Source organism: Pelodiscus sinensis, chromosome 1 (genome assembly GCF_052426305.1).
Source record: "Pelodiscus sinensis isolate ZL-2025 chromosome 1, ASM5242630v1, whole genome shotgun sequence".
In the NCBI taxonomy this organism is placed as follows: Eukaryota; Metazoa; Chordata; order Testudines; family Trionychidae; genus Pelodiscus; species Pelodiscus sinensis.
Genome location: NC_143052.1, coordinates 159,495,549 through 159,514,556, shown reverse-complemented (window position 1 = coordinate 159,514,556; position 19,008 = coordinate 159,495,549). Strand labels below are relative to the sequence as shown.

Genomic DNA, 19,008 nt, shown 5'->3' with positions numbered 1-19,008 from the left:
ACAATATACTTCTAAATAATTTATACATGCTTACCCAGTAATTTCTACACTTCTGCTGGAGAGTCACCAGAGTGGTCACACGTAGATCTAAGCTCTCTCTCAAATGTGGGGGATTCTGGGTTTTTGGTTTGGGATTCCATTCCTACTTTTTGCCTTTATTTAAAATACAAATAATCTGTGCACTCAGCTCTTTGTGATGGTTTCTCAAAATAGTCACATGAGGCAACAAGGGAGAGGAAAAAAAAAACACACTATGGGAAGTAATGGTAGCCCATGAAAATAACTTCTCAATGGTGTTCCTCCATGTCATCCATGCCCGAAAGATTAGAATTGGCAAGAAAGTGTTAACCATTAAAATGTCAACAGCAGGCCTGAATTTTCTGTTGCAAACACTAATATAACCACACCAGGTCAGATCATGAGCTGATTTCAGACGGACTTCAGTGGAACTATTCCTGCCAAAACCTTTTAGGATTTGACACAGACTTTAGTATAAAAGAACAGGGATGCAAGTACTACAAGTGAGATCAGAATCAGGCATTTTTAAATTGTACCGTGTGTTACCTGTAATATTGGGATGGATATTTTAAAGACGGTAAATTGTACAGAAGACAGCAAGGCTTGCAGTTTGAGGCAATTTTAAACTAACCCCCTCAAATGAAGCTCCAGAAGAAAGCTGAAGACCAAGAGGGGTCAGATCCTCAAAAATAGGCACCAAACTCCCATTGATTTCAACTCCCATTGGGCATCTGGGCCCAAAGTCTGGACTAATGGTAACATCATCTACATGTTTCAGAGTGTGTCATTCAGTTTATAAAATGAATGTCTTTCAATGAATGTCATTCAGTCTTTCAATCTGGTTACACTTTAAAATGTACAACTGCACAATTTATCTTAAATGCATTTTTCTTCATTTCTCTGTTGGGTTTTCTTTTGCCAAGTGTCAGTGATTATGGCATTAACAGTACGTTCTATAGCACCTTTCAAACTGGATCAGAAGGAGGTTAATTAATATCTGCAAGCTGCACAACACCCCAGTGAGGTAAGCAAACTTTAACATCACCATTTTACAGATGGAGGAGATGAGTCAGAGATTAAGTGATTTCTCTAAGGTCACACAGAGTCAACAGGAAAATCAGGAATAGAACCCACACTTCCAAACCCTGATTAACCATTACCTTGCACTGCATTTCCAGTGCCTAAAATGATTTCATTATAACTCAAAGCCATTCTCTCGGGGCTTGATTCCACTGTAAGGTCATGTTTACACGAGTGAGAGATTGACCCTCTAGCATTCGATTTAGCAGGTCTAATGTAGACCCATAAATCAAATGCTGAAGGCAGCCCCTGCTGGTGTCCAGTGCTCCTCCTTCTGTGAGAAATAAGGGAAGCTGATGGGAGCATGTGCTCTTGTTGGCCTCCTGCTGTAAGGATGCTGCCACAGTTAGCGGGAGTCGGCTTACCTTAAGCCAGCCTGCCTGGTCTAATATAGACCATGCCTGATTAACTGGAAGGGGAAAAGGACTTGACACTTGTACACCCGTCAGTGATTTGAATGTTACAAGAGACCGAAGTTGCAAACTTGAATGAAAACACTTGTCCTATGTTCAAATGCTTTCCTCTGTTTCCTAGATCCCAGCTCTTACAACCTCTATCCTGGAATGTTTGGGCTGAGACAGCCATAGCAGGTGGTGATGATGAGGATACACCGGATCCATACCGGACCTGTTTTACTGGTGGTGGCTAAATGTAATAATAGGAAGATCCACTTACTGGTGATTGTATTTGTGATACTCCAGTCTCTGATTTTCATTACACCACAATTGGGGTAAGGAGGATTGTCCGGGAGAGGCAAAGAGGACTGTTATTACAACACACTGTCTCCCAGCCACCCTGAAAAAGAAACATCCTGACACCTAGTGGTTGCAGCAAGTAGTTCCTATAAACCAGAAGGATAGATTGCACATTCTTTGCGGGTGGGGACCATCTCTTTCAATATGTATGTAAAGGATCTAGCACCATTCTCCAGTTGGGTCCCTGAATTATTGGAAAAATATTACAAAGCAAATTTCATGTAGATGCATGAAGCACTCGCCTCACGAAAAAATGTCCTCAGAGGACGAAAACAGTGAGCCACTGAGAGGAACAGAGGATGCATTGGATTACACCTCCCTACCATTTCCCCCAGTCTCTCCCCAAGGCAATGGGTAAGGAGGCACATACTATTTCAATAGAGTTTGACACCTACTTGTCAAACATGGGGTAACTGGGAACCAGGCACACATGGGGTAAATGGGAACCAGGCCCCTTCAGCTTGATTTCAGTGGAATTACTCCTGCTTTTCACTGGGGCAAGAGAAGACTCAGACTCCTGATGTGAAGTTTCTCTGTAATGACTGAACTAGATAAATCATAGGTAAGGAGAATAGCTGACTTATATGAAATTTAAAATTTACCTGCATGACATCGTTCAGGAATGCAGAAAACATAATTGGGGGGGGGGGAAGACTGATGATAGGAGGGAAGTAAAATTAAAAGCCTGAAATCCAAGTTCTCATGTCCAAAGAAACTGCAACTAAAAAGACTTGATTCAAAGTCAGCTGTCATGACTCTTAGGGAGGAGATGGAACAATCTGCAAACAATCTGAAAAAAAGAAATTTTTGTCAAGATCAATATCTTCTCTATGAGCCATCACTGTGATTGTAAGGTCCATATAAATTTGGCAAAAGTGCTGCACACCCACCTCTTCCACAAACACAGACTGCCCCAAGACCTTTTTGCTTCTAAATGTCATGGTATAGCAGTTTTGATCCTTGCTCCAGGAAGATTCCAGAGAGGTTTTCCACCAAGCCCCCATTTGATTAGTGAACAGGATGATGCTATGTCCACTAGATCCTTTTAATGCCTGCTTCTTACCATTCCCAAAATAGTAGGTACATTCTTTTTTCTTCCCTGTTGAAGTTGGCATGGGGTGTCCTGGCCCAACCAAAAAAAATTTCCAAAAACCCCACAACTGTCCATTCATGGGCTGTGGGTTTATAGTCTCTTAATATGAATGAGAAGGACACTATTCCCAACCCCCCAACCCCCAAATTCCTTGGAACCTCTCCCGCTTCTTTCCAGCTGTAAACTCTCCAATCCTCCCTAGATCTAGTCCCTTAAACTGTTGACTCGCTCTAGGAATGTACATCTTCGGAGAGCCCTCTGCAAATTTAACTGTGGCTCGAAGATTAACTGGCTGATGCCCCCTAACCCACACCTCATTATTGTTAGAAAGATTCTGAAGAAACTCCAGACTCCAAGTCTGTAATATTTCCCAATATTTGGGTACCTGGCCTTAACCAATAAGTGGCCTAATCGGCTAATTTCTGTGCAAATGCTCATGGCCATAATCCCCCTCCAAACTTCAGTCTGTAGTTTTAAATGGACAGGATGGCTGCCTTAAGCACACCATAATCTCTCCTCTATCCATCACAGACCATTCTGTATGCTGGCTTTGCTTTCCTAGTCACACAGCATGCGCTCCAAAGGCCAATCAACTTCCAATGCCACACTTTCAAGAGTAATAAAAAAATGTCTCAGAGTGACCAGCAGGCCCCACCTTACAGAATCATGTCCCTTGTGCCCTTTCCCATCACAGTACTCACCAACATTTGCAGGAGCAGTTGCAGAACCTTGGCTTGCTCCTTTATAAACTCCCGCAGGCTTGTTCGCTGCTCCGCTTGCCAGACAAGCAAGGACTGTTTCTTTGCATGGTGGGATTGTTGGTTGGTCTCCAGGGTCTCCTGCAGCCCTCTCAGCTGCTCCACCAGCCATTGCAGCCTCCCTCTATCACCCAGACTGCCAAAGCTCCTCACCAAGTTCTCCAGTCGCAAATCCTGCACAAGCACCAAATCGTGACAGGCAGCGTGCCACACCCCTGTCTGTTCCACAAACACAGCCCACTCTGACATCTTGTTTGTAAGTAGTGAGGTTATTGTTTAACCAATCGAACATTTAACCAATAAGCATTAGCTTATCTGTGAAACTTACTGGTTAAACTCTCGACCACTGCCAGGGTTAACCCACAGAGCGTTTAACCCTGTAAACAATTGACATTCAATCAGTCACATGGTTAGTTGTTTTTTTAAAAATTGTTACCTCCCTATTTGTAAGTGCCACTGTGTAGCTTATTTCCCTAATTTCAGCCCCTCCAACAACATTCAGTAGCTTTACACACTATGGGTGTGTCTAGACTACATGCCTCCTTCGACGGAGCATGTAGATTAGCCAGATCGGAAGAGGGAATGAAGCCGCGATTAAAATAATCGCGGCTTCATTTAAATTTAAATGGCTGCCCCGATCTGCCGATCAGCTGTTTCACGAGGCTTACCTGTGTCGATGAAGAAAGGCTTCTTTGTCGGGGCATCGCGTCCAGACTCCCCCGATCTGCCGACAAACAGCTGATCGGCAGATCGGGGCAGCCATTTAAATTTAAATGAAGCCGCGATTATTTTAATCGCGGCTTCATTTCCCTCTTCCGATCTGGCTAATCTACATGCCTCCGTCGAAGGAGGCATGTAGTCTAGACACACCCTATATCTCAACTTTCTAATCCTGTCTCCAAAGGGAGAGAGCCACATAAGGTGTCTTTACTCAAAAAGCCCCTTTGTCACACTAAGTTCGTTCATTCGTTCTTTCTCTCTCTCTCTCCCCCCCCTCCCCTTTCCTGTGTCCTTTTATATAGCTTTCCTGTTAATGGGCTAATTGGCTCTGACTCACTAGCCCCACTCTGGTACACCTCCGTCCTACAAGGGCTGCTCCAGGGGAACCTAATTAAAACTAATAGTGAGTGGACTTGGAGTGCTAACTGCTAGCCTTCAGCACTCTGTCACAAGTAAAGAACTTCACCACACACTCATACAAGACAGACAGAGATTAGAAAAGATGCTATGGATGATCCAAAAGAGGTTTACTTACATTTTTAAAAAGTAAATTAACTTTCCCAGACTTTCATTGAATATTTTCAGTCCATTACAAAATGCCGAAGAAAGCAAGCTTACAAAATATAGCTCATCACATGTACACATTACAGCAAACTGTTGGGTGGGTGAAATCTACCTTTGTACAAAAAAGACAGCACAAGGAGCCCCCATCTAACTCCCACTTATGTCCTATTCTCAATATAGTGGTGCATAGGTCTTGTAAAATTAGGTCTATTAAGAGTGAATTTCATCCTGAGTATACTTGATCAAACAATTAAATGCCTCTTATACTTAACGACTGACTTTTTAAATCTTTATTTGTGCAACCACGCATACAAATGGCTGGGTTCATGTGCCCCTAATTAGCTTGTGACTCTGAGCACAAATAAGTATAATTGCCCACTTTTGCATGTGATTACGTGGTGAGAGCATGGAATTTCGGCCCACAGTTGCACACTCATTTTGAAAATGAAGTTACATGTCTGCAGTAGATCTATGATCTAGCCCTGCGGGTCACCTACAGTCTTCTGACACACAGATTTCAACCCCTTTCCACCATAAACACCTGTTTGTCCAAAAGTAGGGCCAGAAGACACTACAACTACAAGAGATAGGAAAAGAAAATTGTAAGCATTGTATTTAGTGCAGTTAATTTGTTTCAGCATATTAAGATCTATTAAGATAATTTACATTCAAAAGTCTGTTTTCAGCAGGTAAACTATTATACACATAATTAGGGCTCGCCGAACCGCGGCGAGCCCCACTTGCCATCCGCGCTGTCCAGCGATCTGCGCATGCGCAGATCGCCCGAACCCGGCTCTTCTGGGTTACAATCTACTCGTCACGTGCCAGTAGATTGTATAATTTGTCGAGCCCTGCACATAATAAATATGTCAGCCATCAAATTTTATCTTACTAAACGTTAGAGTATCTCCGAGAGGGGGAAAATTAGGAGATTATAAAACAACAAGATTAATTTAGATCCAGGTTCTCGCCTGCATCCAAGAACTACTTACTAACATCATTTGAAGTTAGACAACTGAATATTGACACATTATATATTTGTACACAAATTCAAGAAGTCTTATTACTAAGATGTACAAACTTGAGTGCCTGGTATTAAATGAAGATATTTATATTATGAGCATCACAGAAACTTGGTGGGGTATGATGATAATCAATGGGACACAGTAACATCAGAATACGAAAATATGTAAGAATGATAGAGGAGGTCATGCTGGTAGGGGAATGGCACTAAATGTGAAAGAAAGCATGGAGTCAAATAGAGTAAATATCGTAAATGAAACAACCTGTACAATAGTCTCTCTATGGATAGAAATTGCATACTTTTGTAGCAGAAGGAATATACAATCAACTACCTGACCAAGATAGTGATGGTGAATGTGAAATGCTCAGGGAGATTAGAGAAGCCATTAAAACAGAAAAACCATCTACATGTCACCTCAGGATGGGACAACATTTCTAAAACACCATTAATGACTGCGTCTCCCTGGTCTGCTGGGGAGAGGCGCTAGCTCCACGTCTCCCTGGTCTGCTGGGGGGGAAGCAGCTAGTGTGGGGTTGTCTCACCCCGTTTGTAAGTAGGGATCCGATGTAAGCCAACATGACTGAAGAGAGTAAACAAGGCAGTTAGAGACAAAATATTTAAAACTGAAAGTCAAATCCTACAGAAGAAAACAGGAATATCAATTCCAGCACTTCAAATGTAAATGTATGATTAGGAAGACCTCCCTCCCCCAAAAAGCAAAGAACAATAGCAAAAGACCAAAAAAAATGCTTCTGGTTTTTGTAAGTACCTCAGAAGCAGGAAGCCTTCCAAACAATCTGTGAGGTGACTGGATGATTGAGAGGTTAAAGAGATGCTTGTGGAGAAGCTACATGAATTCTTTGCACCAATTTTCACAGGAGAGGATGTGAGGGAGATTCCCACATCTGAACTATTCAAATCTGAACTATCAGTAGAAAAGGTTTTCAAACAAATTGATAAATTAAATTTGATAAGTCACCCAGACCAGACAGAATTCACTCCTGGAGTTCTGAAGGAACTTAAATATTTAATTGCAGTACTACTACCTTTGGTATATAAACTCTCACTTAAGTCAGCCTCATTAGCAGATGACACTAATATGACACTGATTTTTTTTTAAAAGCACCAGGAGGCAAACCTGGCAATTACTGGCTGGTAGGCCTAACTTCAGTACCAGGCAAATTGGTTGAAAATAGTAAAGAACAGAATTATTAGACACATGGATGAGCACAATATAGGATGTATTTCACCATGTATTTTAACTGGTCTCCCCTTTTTACTCTAAGATCTTACTTCATTTTCATTGGCATTTGTTATGTTATACATCTAATCACTATTCACCTTTTTGGAGAAGAACAAACAAAAAAGCATTTAGCACTTCCACCACTTCCACTTTCTCTTTTATTGTTTTCTCCCCGCCCCCTGACACACACACACATTGAGTTATGGGCCTACTTGGTCTTAGTCTTCCTCTTGTTTCTAATGTATTTTGTAGAATGTTTTCTTATTACCCTTTCTGTCTCTATCTAGTTCAATCTCATTTTGTGCCTTGACCTTTCACATTTTGTCCCTATAAACTTGTTATTTGTTTATATTCATCCATTGTAATTTGTTCCCATTTTTTGTAAGACTGTTTTAGAGTTTCAGATCATTGAAGATCTCCTAGTTAAGCCATGGTGCCCCCTTGCCATATTACCTATTGTTCCTATGCACTTAGTTTACTCTTGTGCCCTTAGTAATGTCTCTCTGAAAAACTGCCAACTCACACTGTTTTTCCCCTTAGACATGCTTACCATGGGATCTTACCTACCAAGTCCCTGAGTTTGTTAAATTCTGCCTTCTTGAAATCCATTGTCAGTACTGTCAGCTTCACCTAAGTTGCCTTCCACTTTCAAATTCTCAACCAGTTCCTCCTTGTTTGTCAGATCTACAACAGCCTCTCCTCTAGTAGCTTTTCTCCTCCTTCTGAAATACAAAAAATGTCCCCCTTACAGTCAAAGAACTTGTTGGATAATCTGTGTCCTGTATTGTTTTTTCGACAGATATCTAGGTAGTTGATGGCTTCCATCACCGTCAAGTCCTGTGCTTTCCATAATTGTTACTTTAGAAAAAGCCTACCTTATCTCTTCTTCTTGATTAGGTGGTCTGTAGTAGATGCCTTCCATGACATCATCCTTGTTTTTTACCCATTTTATCCTTACCAGAGGCGCTTGACAGATCTATCGCCTATCTCCATTTCAAACTAAGTCCAAGTGCATACATTTTTCATATGTAAGGCCCCTTTGCCCCTGCCTGTTCTTCCTGAGCAAGCTATGCCCTTCTAGATCAACTCTCTGCGATTCCACCTATGTCATAGTCTTGCTTATTACCTAGCATTTCATTTTCTTGCCATTTATTTTCCATAATTCTTGCATTAATATACAAACTTCTAAGATACTCATTTGATTTTCCCCTATGTACTCTCTTGTCTCTCCCTTACTCCTGCTAGAACAGCCCAAGCTTGCTCCCGATTCTGGGTTTTCTTCCAGGTCTCCATGTTTTTTACTTGCCTCTGGAGTTTTATCATCTGTCTCCTTCAAGCCTAGTTTAAACCTCTCCTCACCAGATAAGCAGTCTGTGCTCTTCCCATTCTTCAATAGGTGGCCACCATCTCCACTTAGCACTCCTTAGTTCTGGAATACCAGTCCATTGTCAAGGAAGACAAACACCTCCTGGTGACACCATCCTCATAGCCCAGGCATTCAACTTCAGGATGCATCTCTCTCTGCCTGCACACCTACTCTTGACTGGAAAGATCAAAGAGAACACCACCTGCCTCTCCCAACTACTTCACCGTAAGACCCAGAGCCCTGTAGTCTCTTGTGATCTGCTTGGGATCATCTGTCAGAGTATCACTACTGCCCACATGGATGCGTAGTAAGATCCTCAACAATCCCTGCATAACAGCTCAGATATGGACCCCTGGCAGACAGCATACTTGGGAAGAGTGAATTAGGTTTTTGTAAAGGGAACGTATGTTTACTCAGCCTATTAGAATTCTTGGAGAGGATCAACCAACATGTGGACAAGAGTTATCCAGTGGGGATAGAAAATCTTTCAGAAAATCTTTGACAAGTTTCCTCACCAAGGGTTCATAAGAAAAGGAGGCTGACATGGAATAAGAGGATAGATCCTTTCCCAAATCAGCAGCTAGTTAAAAGGTAGAAAGCAAAGGTAAGAATAAATGGTCAGTTTTCACAGTAGAGAGAGATAAACAGCAGGGTCCCCCAAGGATCTGTACTGAGACCAGTGCCACTCAAAATATTCACAAATGATCTGGAAAAGGCAGTAAACAGTGAGATGGTACAAAACTACTCAAGAAAGTTAAGTTCAAAGCTGATTTTGAAGAGTTACAAAGGGAACTCATGAAACTGGGTTGACTGGACAACAAAAAGCAGAGGAAATTCAATGTAGGTAAGTGCAAAGTAATGCACATTTGAAAAATATAATCCCAAATGTACATATGAAATGATGAAGTCTAAATTAGTTGTTCCCATTCAGGAAAGAGATCTTTGAGTAATGGATAGTCCTCTGGAAATATATGCTAAATGTGCAGCAGCCATAAAAAAAGCTAACAAGGTTAGGAACCATTAGGAAAGGAATCAATAAAAAGATATTTTCTATCATAATGCCACTATATAAATCCATGGCACACCCAAACCTTGAATACTCTGTGCAGTTCTCATCTCCTCATTTCAAAAAACATACATTGGAATTTTAAAAAGCACTGAGAAGGGCAACAAAAAAAGATTAGGGGTCTGGGACAACTTCCATATGAAGAGAGATTAAAAAGACCGGACCTATTCAGCTGGGAAAGGAGATGACTGAGAGGGGGGGTATAATAGAGATCTATAAAATCATGAGGAGGCAAAAAAGTATAACTAGAAAAGAATTAGATAAGTTCATGAAGTCTAGGTTCAACAGCAACTATTAGCCAAGATCATCAGGGATTACAACCCCGTGCTCTAGGTGTCCCAAGGCCTCCGACTGCAAAATGCTGAGACTGGACAACAGGTTCTGTTCTGTTCATTCGCTCCAAAGCATTTGGCACTGATGAACATCAAAAGACCAGATACTGGGTTGGATGGAACACTGGTCTGACTCAGTATGGCCACTCTTATGTTCTTAGTTCAGAAATTTGGGAGTATCAAGGAGCTGGTTACAATTCCTTGATACCCTGGGTGAATTTGTGCCATACCCACTCTATGTTAGAGGAACCGAGAAGTTGCTGTAATTTACACTAGGTAATGCATAGCTGGAAAGTGCCTCTATGCCCCTTACTTGGGGATGGCAAAGGAGCCAGCTAGGCTAGCTGAATGCCAGCTGGAGTCTCACCCACACTGATATGGGGTTCATAGTTTAGGTCATTAAAGGTAAGAGGCCTGATACTCCACTGCTTTGGTTCTTGCATCGCCACTTAGTCCTGTGCAAAGCACGTATAAAATCTTACCGTGACGTGTACAGGTGTAAAAAACTATGGAAGGTGCAGACCAGTGGCAAGTCAGTCTGCAGTTACCAAGTAACATAACCATTACACGCTACATAGCAAGAACATTGCTGTTAATTAAATCCAAGCCCTGAGACATATGGAAATAATCAGTTAAAATAATACAGATAAAGAGCAATAATCCTTACTGCACATATGATATTCTTTAAAAATGACATCATTTGGACATTGCCTTTCTAATTTTTGTTTGAGAATAGTGACAAATTCTACTTATGTTCATGGAAATACATTCCACTCATGTCCATGTGATTAGCTGTATCTATTTGAGTGAGGAAGACTAGCAGGATCAGGACGAACTGAAGGTAAACATTTCACAAGAAAAAAAATAGTAAGTATAGAAAATATTACACTTTCACAATGTGGCTGAGTTAATATTGTAGAAATTGAAACATGGGACTCTTTATTTAGTTTTTCATTCACTTTTGCAAAGAGAAATGAGGGAAAATGTACTATCAAAATGGGTGCTATCGTCCGTGCTAAACTATTCAGTTTTCACCTTCAATGAGGAAGTTTTTACTCAGGTGGTACTAATGGCATTTTAACATTACAGCAGTCCAGGTTGTCCTCAAAACTACGTACAGCAGGTTCGAAGCAGCTAAAAGTAAACTATTCCACCGTGTGTGTGTGAACGTCTATTTATACCTGAACTATAAAAATCCTCCACTGGTTGTCTTCCAACTTTTCCTTCTGTAGGGCCTTATACGGCAATAGAACCCACATCTTCTGAGTTCCAGACCAATGCATATCTGCTAGACCATGGCACTAACAGTCCCACTGACATTAGCCTGTGGCAGTGGTTTCACATGTCTAGCTTCTGATGGCTTTGAGTTAAGAGTGACACTCTCAGAAAGCACAGAAGCAGAAAAAGCCCTACGCATTTAGCTGGCCCTAGCCATTTCCCGCACCTTCTTCTGGCCGAGCAAACTTCTTAGACCTCCCATAAATGGCTGAGTGGCACAACATTACGACATCCAGAGTTTTATATTGAAGTGCATTTTCACCCACATTATTCACACACACTATTCACACACACACACACACACACAAAACCCTGCCTGAACCTAGTTTTCATTAACTGGGATATTTGCAGTCCAAAGGAAATTTGTATGAAACAGGGATGAACAACTGAAAAAAGTGCTGGTGGGACATCGTGGAAAATTTATCGTTAGAGGCCAGTGCAGACACAAAATCTGTAGCACATTCACATCTGTATCCGCAAAAATGAGCTGCGGATATCCACATTGACGTTGGTGGCTATGGATAACCACAGCTATGAAGTGCATATCTGCAAATTTGCAGGTTTCTAGATACAAAATTTGTATCCATTTTTGCATCCACATCTGCAAAAATGAACTGCGGATATCTACATCTGCAGAAACCCATGGATATAAAATGGATATTTGTGGGATTGCAGGGCTCTATTTTAGGGATGTGAATGACTATGGTAGTTGACTATCTGATAAGCAAATGCTTATCAGATAGTTGACACACTAGTTGACTAGTTGTCTGTCCTTCCCCTTCCCCTCACTTGCTGCCTCTGACAGAAAGAGGAAGCAAAGGGGTGGGGGAAGAAGAGGGGCGCTTCAAAGTGGCAGCACCATGTGGAGCCCAGGGTCATCTGGGGTCTCCCCCGCTGACCCCGGGTGTATGCAACACTGCTGGTTTGAAACATCGTAGGGGCCACCGGAAGACCGCTTGAGTTCCCCGTTGGCCCCATTTTCCCCACAGCGCTTTCACCTTTGAAGTGTAGCAACAGCCCTGAGGCTGTTGCTACACTTCAAAGGCGGAGGCACCCTTATCGACTAATTGAATAGTCAATGGAAATTGCATCAACTATTTGATTAGCCAATTAATCTAAATTTAACATCCCTACTCTATTTACCCTACCTTTACCTATAGAATTCACAGCATTGTTTGGTGTAACAGCAATTGAATATTATACTATCCATTGTGCTAATTCACCCATGTGCACAGCACCAATGCACCATGTAGTCCCATTTAAACCCTATTTTGCAGGATTAAATTAGAATTAGTCTCTGTTTTGGCTTTTGGCACACTCAAATTGTACCCATCCTGAGCTAATTTCACAAATATATAACTAATATATAAAATATATAAAAATATATTAAAAAATTGTGATTAGAACTGTTGCAAAATTTTCCAATGATATGATTTTGTTGGAAAATGCTGTTTCATCAAATGAAACTGTATATTTGAACATGTCCTTTTTGATTAAATGTCTTTGAAAACAAAGAGAAAAAAGGTTTTTAATTTTTACTTAGAAAGATTGTTCATTTTTTCAAAAATTTAATTCTTATGTTTTTATTTTAGAAAGTCAAAGTTGGAATGACATGTTTTGATCTAAACAGCAGACCCAAAACTAACATTTTCTGAAATTCCTGTTTTGCAGAAAATTTTGAATTGGCTTGATTTTTTTCTGATTTCGAATGAAATTTCAAATTCTCAGGATTATATTTTTCTGAACAGAAAATTCGGTTCCTGCACTGCACTAGTCCTGATCTCTTCTTGCTTGTGTATAAATTGGGAGCAAGTTCCCTTAGGCATGGTGAAAGACTGAAAAGACTCAGGACTAGTGCCTAGAAAATTAGATAACGAGAAAGAGAAATTTACAAAAGAGAAATGAAATGAAAAGGACCAAGGGAAAGGTCTTATTCCCATGGAACTCATCAGAAGTTTTTGCACTGACTACAATAGGAGTACTGTCAGGACCCAAACCCTTGCAGTATAGGCAGTCCCCGACTTACGCGGATCCGACTTATGTCGGATCTGCACTTACGAACGGGAATCTCTCACCCCGGAGCTCGCAGGCAGTGGTCCTGCCACCTCGACCTCCGGGGCGAGAAAAGCTGCTCCCGGTGCCCCTGATCTGCTGGGGACCGTCTCCAGCAGACCAGGGGCACCAGGAGCAAAGCCGCAGCGGCGGCGGGGTCCCGCGCCTCTGAGGCATTTTCCAGAGTAAAGCCTCAGAGGTGCGTCACCCCGCTGCCGCTGCGGCTTTGCTCCCCGTGTCTCTGGTCTGCTGGGGGGGGCGCAGCTAGTGTGCCCCCCCCCCAGCAGACCAGGCTTTTGTTGTGGACCCTGGGGCAGAGCAGCTGGGGTGCTGCTGGTTGGTCTCGCAGCGCCGCTCTGGGCACTACTGGACCAACCCGGCAGCACCCCAGCTGCTCTGCCCCAGGTGTCCTGATTCAGCCGCTGCTGGTCAGTTTCAGCAGCGGCTGAATCAGGACGCCTGTGGCAGAGCAGCTGGGGTGCTGCTGGGTTGGTCCAGTAGCGCCCGAGGAGCGGCGCTACTGGAGCAACCCAGCAGCACCCCAGCTGCTCTGCCCCAGGCGTCCCCAAGTCAGCCGCTGCTGAAACTGACCAGCGCTGACTACAGGAAGCCCGAGGCAGAGTTGCTCTGCCCCGGGCTTCCTAGAATCAGCCGCTGATCAGTTTCAGCAGCGGCTAACTTGGGGACGCTTGGGGTTCTTAAGTTGAATCTGTATGTAAGTCAGAACTGGTGGTCAGTTTCAGCAGCGGCTGAATCTGGACGCCAGTTCCGACTTACATACAGATTCAACTTAAGAACAAACCTACAGTCCCTATCTTGTACGTAACCCGGGGACTGCCTGTATACGGTTTGTAAAGAAACTTTGCAGGAGAGGGCAAAAATAAAACATAAAAGGAGCCTAGAACCCTTGTAATTGCCATCTTACTGTTTCACTCTAACTTTTTCATAATCTGAATCCTTCCTGCACCTTTAAATGTTGCTGAAGTCATAAACAAGGCTTTGTCACCCTTGTCTATCTTGGGCTGCTCTTTGCATGTCATCTTTTGTTGTTATGTCTCAGAATTTTCCCCTAAGTACTTTTGGTCCACCCTTGTATGTGCTTCTTTAGGTGGCTACAAACAACTCAACCATCGCAGATGTTCTGACTTCATTCTTAATACTTATCCCAGCTAGTTCCATCTTCTTTTCTAGACACCTTTAACAATAAAAGTTGTTGAACTCTCATGAATCATGGTATTTGTTAGAAATTAGTTTAATTTAGTACCTAGTATTTTCCTGAGGCATTTGCTTTCAAAGGCATTTCAAGGTCTGTCCATATCTTTGCTGGATTAGTAGCTTTCATACGCAGCTGTTCAGGTGAAAATAACATCCAATCGAACATTTGCATTTTGGTCTTAAATTTGTAATTTCTCAACGACCAGATATTTGTTTAAACTGGTGACTGAAGCTGCCACTTTGCCAGTTTGTGACATTATTTCCCTCTGGTTAGTCCCACTGGCTTTGATGTTTCTGCCAATGTATGTGAATTGACTCACCTATTGTATTTGCCTTCTAATATATCTAACTTGGGAATTGCTGGGGTTGTCATAAGATTTTTTTTAAAGTAATTATTAAGCCTGGTATTTTGTGTTGCTGGACAGTTGTTCTTGGTTTTCACTTAGCTACATTATCAACATTATCAAGTCTAGATCTTGTGGTGTTCCCTTGTTGGACCATTCAATGCTTGCTGTCTATAATTATATTTAAACTGCCAGTAGTTTTATATTGGTGATGTTATGTGTTATGAACATGATATGTGCATAAGAGGAATTTCTCCTTGAAAACCAAACAACCCCCCCCCAGATATTTTTAAAAAGGTCAAGTCCCAGTAAACGTGAATTTTTGGATAGCAAACGAGCTATCAATTGGACTTCCCTGAAGGCTTGCAGAATGAAATGTGTTGAGAACCAGTTATGTTGCTCTGGCCTCTTGCTCTTAAGAAGATAATATTTATAAATCTAAATGAGGACTTAACTTGCACAAAACAAAAGCCGTACGTACCCCTGGCACCTCAACAAAGCTCCTTGCTTACCCGCTCATCAGTTTTCTGGTGGGATCTGAAGTGTGACCGTAGCCATTTCCATTTCTGGTGATATTTTATTCTTGGGCAACATTGCCACAGGCAGGAACTAAAGATAAAAGATGTGCACAGTGGATAAGTGATTCCCCCCCCTCCCCCCCCACACACACAAAACAAGGTCTCTTTAAGAACTACACAGTTTTGGGGAGAATGCCGGAGCAGCAATGAGACAAATTTCAATATGTGGCAAAGCATGTCCGTCACCTTGCTGGGCTCAGCATTCCCCATCTCGTGCTGGGGGTCTGGAATAAATCAGTCCCACTCTGGGGAGCTTTTATTTCTCACTTGGGATTTTATTCAGTATTTACAAGGTGCGTTGCAGGGCAGGCCCAAGGTGTACTCTTCAGCCAAACAAAGAAACACATCCATAACACAAAAAGGGAATGCCTCTCCCTGCCCCTATTGTGGGGAGTTGCGTTGTTATGCTGGCCTCTGGGTACCAATCCTTCCCCTAACAGTCTGTCAGTGTGGTTACTTCCCTTAGGGAGGATAGCAGCCTTTCACCCAGGAGAGGACTTTTTTCTCTGCTGCAGTTTATCCCCCATCTCTCCTCACTCTCTTTTACCAGAAAGGGTCATTTGTTTTGAAAAGCCACAAGTAGCACCCTTAACTGGATTCCCATGTCCCTAATTGACCTGAGGCAACCTTATTAGCACATGGGGAACAGGGGATTTTACTACTCTAGGGTGGATATATCTGCCTCCACCTCTAGTGCTGTCACAAATGGCATGGCTTTACTCTTAGCAAATAATAAGTGTTATTTAAAACACACACACACACACACACACCCACACACCCACCCACCCACCCACCCTTGATATGTGCCTTTCAAATGTTCCAACATTAAAACCCTCTGTGCAGGTTCTCTTGGATACACAATAAGAAGAGCCACTACATTCTACCTCCTAATGTGTGGCTGTGTGTAGTGTTTCTTTGAAATGATAGGAGGAGATCAGAAAGGAGAGATCTGGGTAAGGTTCTCAGCAGCACTGCACAGAGACGAAGAGAGAAGGCACTTTGAGGACCAACCATTTTCTTTACCCCAATAAAGTTCCTTCTTCACTGGGAGAAGGAAGTGAGGCTTCTACTTACCACTCTCACATGACATCTCCTTCCTCAGGGTAGTGCAATGAGCCCACCACAGTATGTTGGTGCTGGGGAAGGAACTCTAGACCTTTGTCATCAAAAGCATCTATCAATGGATACAGGACAATTAGTTGGTGACACTCAAGAATTCACCTCACTGAATTTCTTGGGTCCTCTGCCCTCCTTCTGTAGGCTTCTCCATGGAGTGGGAAGGTCTAGCCCTGAATTATTAAGAATGAATTATGAGCCTCTCTTGTTGAGGAATTAGATTCAAATCTTTTGAGAATGTATTTTTCTGTAGTGTTTGATAGTTCTTGTAAATAATTGTACTCTTTTGCTTAGAGGCCTATATCGAGAGGATTACTTCGTACAGATAAAGAAGTAATGACTTGATGACTTCTCCCTATTTAAAATCAGTAACTACTAAACACAATTAGTTTGCTGGATGAAATATTCTTGTATAGATACTAAGGATCTAATGCTGATTTCAGTGGGGTAAACCAAAAAAAATTCCTCTGAAATCAGTGGTGTTACACCAGTGTAAGTGAGATCAGTATCATGCTCTGTGTTTCAAGTCTCTGTAATCCTTAACTAATACTCTGCTTGAGAGATTAGAGCTGAACTCTCATTTTTTCTAGGATTTTCCATATATTTTACTGCTATCCGTCCAAGAGGGAAAGTAAAAAATGTAGCCCAGGCCTTAAATTGGTGTAAATAAGTGCAGTAGTGGAGCCTTACCAGTTTACACCATAAGGGCCTTGCCCGCCATCTGGTTTATATAGGTCCTATAAAAGGTGTAAAATCTCAATTTATTTTACAATACAGAGTTTATCACAACTGTCACTTAGAAAAAGAGATTATCTACAATGACTGATAAAAGAATTATATTGTTTGTAGTCATTGTGATAAATATCTATTTTTTATGGATATAAATTTTCATTTTCAGGAAATTATGGGGTGAAGGGAGAGTGTCAGACTACAGGGGATTAGAGAATCATGTAATCATAGGACTGGAAGGGACGACGAGAGGTCATCTGGTCTAGTCCTCTGCACTCATGTCTGGACTAAGTATTTCTGAGAGGAGTTTGTCTAACCTGCTCTTAAAAATCTCCAATGATGGAGACTGTATAACCCTTAAAACATGAATTGTCAACATCATGTATCAAAATATATAGAGTACATACCCTCAAACCAAACTCTAGTAAGTTATCAAGCAGTAATTTTCTTATTTTGCTTATCTGTGTATTCTGTTTATTATCATTGGAAATATTTTGCCTGTTTATTTTAAAAAGGAATTAAGAGTTTTATCAACAATTGCCAATAAAATCTAATCCTTCCAAGCCTACCAGTAATAATTATACATCAGCCCTTCGTTTGCTGTAATGGTGGTTTCTTGTCTGACTTTTTACTAATCACTTACATTTACTCATTGCAAATATTTGCCATTTGGTATTATCATCCTTACATTTTATTAGTATTACAGTATGGTCTAAAGTCCCCTCAGGTCAGGCCTCTCCTGTGCTAGGCACAGTACAAACACACTGTGAGAGACAGTCCCCACCTTGAGCTTCCACTCCAAATAGACTGTTAAACAGAGTGTGGGTGGAGAAAGAGAGCCAGAGCCAGATGAAATGACTTGGCTAATGTCACCTGTCTGATCAGTAGCAAAGTTGGGGAGAACACGGAACTCTCTTTGCTTCCAATTTGGTATACTAACCACTAAATCCACACCACATACTGTGCAATCATCTTTTTAAAATAGCAGCTTTCATTCCCCTCTAACTTTTGTTTGGGAAGCCACCAGATTTATTAAACCTTAGTTCTCATTTCCTTCAATAGTTTTAAAAAAAGACTTTTGCACTGCAGCTTTAATTTTCTCTCTCTTATGAGCTTATCTATGCCTTTCTTTGTGCCATCTTAAGGTATGAATCACATTCCTTACTCTAGTCCACTAAGCCATTGTATCCTTTGGCTCAAGCCCCTCCTGAAAACAAAAATATTTTTTTCACAATGCCCACCATAAGTGAGTGTCTGGTCATGCTCATATTTCTATTGTCTTCAATGAAGCTGGCACTACCCAGATATTCATATGAATAAACAGCATAACTGCATGACTATTTCTATAATCTTTATTCTTCTCCAACCAGCTCCTCCCTACTGTCCACAGATGTGTGGTTAGCTGGCTGTGAAAGCAACTGTTGCTGACTTACTAGGGTACATAACATAGTATTAAAAATATTGTTAAAGCTTTCCCCTCCCCCACCACCACCCTACTATGCAGTTTATGGCTTTTTTCTGAATGAAATTGTCCAGTTAGATAAGCTTGGAAGGATTATTGGTAAACGTTGCAACATACTAATTTCACTATATGCACAGACAAAATATTTCATAGATAATCTATATTTACAGATAAGCAAAGAAAGAAAAATACTGCTTGAAATCATATTAATGTTT

General features: G+C 41.6%; 1 long non-coding RNA gene across 1 annotated transcript in view; it reads right to left on the bottom strand.

The window, feature by feature from the left end:
• Positions 1-2,134: 2,134 nt before the first annotated feature.
• The window catches only part of LOC149525661 (uncharacterized), a 59,986-nt gene continuing 43,112 nt past the window's right edge, over positions 2,135-19,008 (bottom strand). The window contains exons 2-3 of the long non-coding RNA XR_016348705.1: positions 3,648-3,878; positions 2,135-2,643 (exon numbers count right to left, since the gene is read on the bottom strand). This is a non-coding gene — a long non-coding RNA (uncharacterized LOC149525661). The remainder of the gene's footprint in view (positions 2,644-3,647; positions 3,879-19,008) is intronic.